A 6,634-nucleotide genomic window follows, 5' to 3' on the forward strand; every position below is an offset into this window, starting at 1 on the left:
GTCATAGAACGATCGGAATTGGCATAACTTTGGTGTTTTTTAAGTTAGAAAGATGGGACTTGGTACAGATTCTATTTTGGACAAAATAATCTGATTTGCCAAATTTCATAAGGATTGGCCAACTATATACGATCCGCTATGTATCTAATGATATAAAATGCGTGGCGCCAACTAGCGGACTGCGACTGAACTGCAAGGGTATATAAACTTCGGCTCCGCCCGAAGTTAGCTTTCCTTTCTTGTTTTTATTTAGTTTTTCCTAAATCAAATTTTAATTTTAGGTTCTTGTAAATGCGCGTCCGAAGTAGCATCCCAAAACTATTTCTTTATTATTTTTTATTATTTTTATATTTTTTGCTGCCATGAAATTTTTTGAAAAAGGGAATTAAATTTTAGAAAATTTGAGAAATAGTTCCAGTGTATCAAAACCAATTTGTACACCGATCGTTCTTTATTTAAATTTCGTTCTTTTTTATTTATATACATATATTTTTTTGTAACTAATTTACATGACTTTTAAATTAAACATCTAAGTCTGGGAAAGATTTTTGTTTGAAAACGATATTTTGTCAGAATTCTTATTTTGTTTAGCCATTTTCCGACACCATGTGATTGGCATCACTGACATATCGCCGAGTGCCTTCTGCCTGGCAATAAAAACAAAGACGAGCTTCAGAGGCGGTACCGTAGACGAGAAACTGGGGAAAGTTCTGCTCCGAACCGGTTTCACCTTCTCCCTGATGGCCATCTGGGTCCTTGTTTCAATTCCCCCTGACTTTGACTTTGACAAGTCGAATCGAATGATTATTGCTCTTTTTTCGATACAGTTTTTTGGAAACTGTACAAAATAAATAAATCAAAAATATAATGCTATAAAATTATAAAACAAGAATTAATAAATAAATTGAAATCATTAAAAACTCTTTCACTTTAGTAAGCATACCCTGTCGAGGAAACTATCAACTTTCTTTTTCATACACGGGTTGCAGTTAATTACCAAATACTCTCAAAAAATACAATAAAACACATCCCCTTGAGGTACTTTCTGAATAATGAAATAATCAAGAATTAATAATGTTTGTGGCTCTGGGAAATTAATGATATTTTTTTTTGTATTATACAACAGTGGTACTAAAACTGGCAGAACGGCGCCAGCCCGATTTCAGTGGTAATGGGTCGAAATCCGAATCGGGCTCAACCAGAGAAATCTCAATACGTACGAGTATTATTGGTCCATTTTAAGCTGAAGTGAGTGCAGGTCCATAAAACAATTATGGTAAACAATTTTGAATAAAAAAGGATCAAGGATACACAATGGCTGCGAAAAGGGAAAACAATGGAGTTGAATGTTTATTTGCATTTTTATTTAACAACAAATTGTTCTCCATTTTAAGCGAGATTTCAATGTTAAGACTTTAACGTTAAGACTTTAATATAAGTTTAAACTTTAAAGCAATTGCAATAAAATCTTTTTAATTTCTCAATTTTAGTTTGTCAGCTGCAGCAGCAAATTATTGAATTAAATCCCTAATAGCCCCCTGATACCTCAAAGAAACTGACCACAAGGGAAATGTCTGTGGAAAATAAGTGAAAAATAAATTCGAATCGTAGAAAATCTCCACTTCAAGATGGGAGCTGATCAAAGCAACAAGTTGCAAGGCTCCGGGCAACTTGCCACTTGTCCAGAATGATTTCCCAGGAAAAGCCGTCGTTGAATAAATCCGCGCGTGGGCGGCGAAAAATAAGATTTCAACGTGGTCCAATTCATGGCCCTTGGCTAGGAAGCTGATCAAACAAAATTCTTTGCAATTGTCCATACTCAAAAGAAATCTCGAAGAAAAACAAAAAAAATAAAGCCTTTTAAATGCCTATATATTTAAATGACTATTTAAATAACTGTTATGTTTACGAAAAATAAAAAAGGAAAGCAACATGTTTGGCTCCACTTCTGATAAGGAAAGTCTCAAATACTGGTGAGGCTTCGGATTTGGAGTCGAAATAAACGCATGCGCTGGGCCAAAGTCGTGACTGGCAAAAAGTTGTGGAGCCAGACTCCTTCGGCTGAGTGAGTTAAAGTTGGGAGCTCCAAAAAGGATTGCACATATATCCCTTGAGATATTTTCGGTGACTCGTCTTCCGCCCCATTAAAGAAACAAAATGTGGCCAAAAAGTTGAGAGTTGCCTTGACTGAAAACGGTCAAGGCCTGGCCATTTGGCATGTTTCGTTTGATTTTTATTTCTTTTATATTTCCGCAAAAAATTAAGTTAAATGTGGCTTGTAATATGATTGTAATTAAAGTGAACAATCAGATGCGACTGGCAAACTGCAGGAAGCGGGCAATAAAAGGACACCAGGCGATGGCATCTCCTGCTCAATTTAGCTGCCGTTGGCATTCCGGAAGCGGAAGCATTAGCCATGGTTGTCCCTCTCCTTCCAATATGTAGTATTCGGCATTGTCAGAAAAATGAAGTTGGGGTCGAGGGTCCTCTGGAAGTGAGGCGACAGGACTAAGTGAAGATGACTCCTTGCATGGAGCTGCCTGAGCGTTTTATTGTAAGTGCTTCTGCGTCAATTTCTCATTTAATGTGTGTGAGCTCTGATAATGTGCAGAGAAACTAATAAAAGTCATACATTTTTATTAAAAGGCTTTTAAGGATTCTCCAAGAAACAGATAATAGCTTCTAATTAGTCTTGGCCTCAAAGAGAAAAGTACTAGTAACGAAAAGTCCTTTTAAAGATGGACAAATGATAAAATGAAATCATTTTTTATCGGTCTTTTAGAAAACTCTACACCTTTTTTTGTTGACAGTTGTTTATTTCTCTTGGCCAGATTTTGTTTTGCTTCCTTTCTGCTGTTAACTTAACTCCTGGCTTTGTTATTCCGGCTGCCATTGTGCATTGTCCTGTTTGCGCTTACCGCCCCTACAACCCACTCCGCCATTTATTGCTCAAGTGTCAAGCGAAGTCGCGACAACAGTTCAAGCTAAAACACCCACAGGACGAACAATAAAAGGTGAACAAATGTGTGCCTTTGCTTGCAGGATCCCTCAGAGATGCGTTGCCAAGTCATTAATAATAGATTCAATATCTGTCGAGTCTGTCGATGGCAATCACTTTCTGATTACTCAGACTAGTCTTAAATTTAAGAAAAAGTGATTTTCCAGGACATGAGAAGATTGTTCCCTAGGATTAGGTTCTAAATAATATTATTAATAAATACTATTTATAGGTAATGCTGTTAGTCAATACTTTATTTCTATATTTGCCCAACTTTTCCAAGAAATTTCTATAAAAAACAAGGATTAAATAGAAAATTAATATAGCCTCCTAATTAGACTTTCAATCTGAATAATAAAAGCGTGCGTAAGTCCTCCACTTGGCCATCTCTGTTCGACCCCAAAGAACCTCGTTTTCTTTGAATCCTGTCGTACCACACCCTGCCCGTCCAGCCCCCCTCAGACCCTTTGTGGAGTTCAAGTGGAAGCCTGTTTTGCCGCCCCAAGAATGCTTCCTTCCACCGGCAGTTAATTGCAAGACAAATTACTTCTGTACAAGTGGCTGGAGCTTTTCATATTTTTATAATTGCTTATTGCCATGTGAGCCAGCAAATAAGAAATGCTACGAATTATTTCTTTGCCAACACATTAAGACTTTAAGGCTTAAAGGACGTAATTCTATTGCACACGAAACTCAAATTCAGGTAAACTAAGGTCTTAAATGCATACAAGGAGACTAGTTTGTTTTTGGTTGCTTGGATTTAAATGCGGGCAATATATATGCATCCTTGTACATCCTTGCTAAGTGTTTATGTCACACTGAATGCATTTAATATTGTATCAGTTAAAAATAGTTTGCATCTATTAAGACGCAATCAAATATGCAATTATTAAACCAAACAAAACGATGGCGTCCTAATAAACACTTATGAAATTATTATAAAATATATTCAGAATAACAACGAGAGGAGCAGCAACGGAAAGGAATCAGAAGTCAACGGTCCATAAAAATAAATTCACATAAAATGAGCTCACAAGGGCATGGCAGCCATACGAAGCATCCATATACAGAAAGCAATAAAGCGAAATGGCCAGTGGCGGGATGAACAAAAAAAATCGAGTGCTGCAATGAAGCTGCATGGAAATAAAAGCATCATCAATGTATTCCGCGGCAAAAGTCTGCGGCATGGGAGAAATCACTTATGAGTTATAAGGGCTGATGGTGAAGAATACAAGAAATATATAAATGAATTCCTTTGCATTCACGAAAAATCAAATTACCCGTGGAATTTTTTATATCATCGTGACTTTAGACATAGTCCGTTATGGACTTCAAGCTGTCAGCCAGTCAGCCAGTCTGTTAGGCAGTCTATCATTTCGTCAAGCCGTCAAGTTGGCCTGCAACGCAATGTAATGCCACCTGGCTCGCACGAAATTCCGGTTGCACCAAGCGGAAATTGCATTTACATGGTTGCCTGCCATCTCCATTGACGGCAACCCGAGGAGGTACTGGTCCTGTTTCGGGTTCCTTTCATTCCGGGGGACGCAGAAATGTGGGGACCAATTTTGATTACAATACGCCGCCAGAAGCCCACTCACTTATTGCCTCAAACTTCGAATATTTATTGAACTTTGTGCAAACATGGCGATTTCGAAAAGGGTTCAAAGGATACCGGAGCGATGGAATTACTATTGAAAGTTGCCTAAGGCATTGATGAACTGAATAACCTGGTCAGAAGGACATGTTCGTTGGCAGCAAAGTTAGTTAACAAACATTGTATTTCCTTTCAAGGAAGAGAATAAATCTTTATTTATTTAAAGTTCGGCCAAGGTCGAGCCACCACGCCCCCAAAAGCCCGACCTTGATTTCACCAAAGGCGATAAATTTGAATCTAAATTCGAACAGGGGAAAGCGATAAAGGGGTAAGACGAAAAATCCGAAAATCCAGAGACATTATCAAACCAAACTATAAAAGCTCGCAAAGTGCCAGAATATCTATTTTCAAAGTCGAAAAACAAACAAAGAGCCCGGGCCAACAAGCAAGATAAATCCCAAAAACTGACACAGACAAGTACCCTCACAAACCGACACACAGCCAGGAATCCTGAAGATTAATCGACGAGAAGTGAGGGGGTAGGAGGTATGGTTGGGGTGGTAAAAGGTAAATTCAAATAATTTGCGGGCAACTGAACAAACAAACCAGACCAGACCACACCAGGCTAAGATAATGCAAGGGGGCGGTGAACAAAAAACTTGCTACAAAAAAGTTTTTCTCAAAAATTTCCCAACTAGGACTGATGACAACAAGAGAAGAAACTGAAGAACTGACAACAGCTGTCGGCTTGTTTGATGGCCAAAGTTTGGCAACAAGTTCAATTACTTTTCACCTGGCCCACAAAAAAACAAACAGCTCTCGTTTTGGCCTAAAAGCCTAACACGTGGTTTACCATTCTCCAGGTGAAAAGGTTTCTAGGAAAAGGTTATATTTATTTATGACCTTGTTTTTCTCTCCATAACAGTGTCCTTAAAAATGACAGAGTTTATTAGCTTGTCTTGTACATTAGCTATAAAAAAATAATAGTTTGAATTACAATTCCAGAGATTAATTAACTGATGAAAAAGGAATAATGCCACTCAGTTTAAAAGCCATGACTTCGAAGCCTTTATATCCAAGCACGGAATCCAACATATTTTTACTGGTGCTTACTCCCCGGAATCCAACGCGGTGGAGCGGGTCAACCGGTCGATCAATTCGGCCCTACGATCATATATTCGGTTAGATCAAAGGTTGTGGGACTTGTATATAGGAAAAATCAATTCTGCCTTGAGAAATAATGTTCACCAATCCGTTGGAGAATCTCCCTAATATGTAATCTTTGGCCAGCACATGCTAACTATTGGAAAAGATTATAAGTTGTTGAGAAATATCCAGATGTTGCCAGAGGGATCCGCAAAGGTGCCTAGAATACGAGCTGAAATCGTGAAGAGATTGACAAAAGCTTACGAGAAAAACCGAAACAACTACGACTTACGTTCTCGACATCGAATATTCGAAGTTTCGTTTTAAGCAACCAGGCTATGCAAATAAACACAAAATTGTCACCTGTAGGAATCAAGGCCAGAATAAAAGAGAAGAGGGGGCAGTCGTTATATCTGCTTGAAGACAACAATGAAAAGGGGTTAGGAGTTTTCCATGCCAAAGACCTTTGTTGATGTACCCTTTATCAGCTTTCATCTCCTTCTAGTATCAGGTCGATAAAACCTGAGGTGAGAGTGTACGCATAAACATAAACAAAAAAAAAGGCCAATTCTAATAAGGTAAACAAACTTTAGTTGATAGTTAGTAGTCGGTAAACATTAGTCGAATAAAATAAGTCGACAATGGATCGCTGTTACAGCAAGGGTTCTAGGTAGTTCTCAAACCCCACAATCGTTTGCGTAGCGCCCAACAAAAGCCTACGACAAGCAACGTATCCTGTTTCGACACAGAGGTATACGGCGTGATTGGGGCCGCAGTGGATCAGGAGCGTTGCTGGAACCTGGTCAACCAGCGTGGAGGTGAACATATCCTCACTTTCTGGCGCAGAACCTCATATTCATGTAAATCGACCTCGGCCATGTGATGGGCTAGCTCGA

The sequence above is a fragment of the Drosophila ananassae genome, unplaced genomic scaffold (assembly GCF_017639315.1).
Source record: "Drosophila ananassae strain 14024-0371.13 unplaced genomic scaffold, ASM1763931v2 tig00000195, whole genome shotgun sequence".
NCBI classification, from domain to species: domain Eukaryota; kingdom Metazoa; phylum Arthropoda; class Insecta; order Diptera; family Drosophilidae; genus Drosophila; species Drosophila ananassae.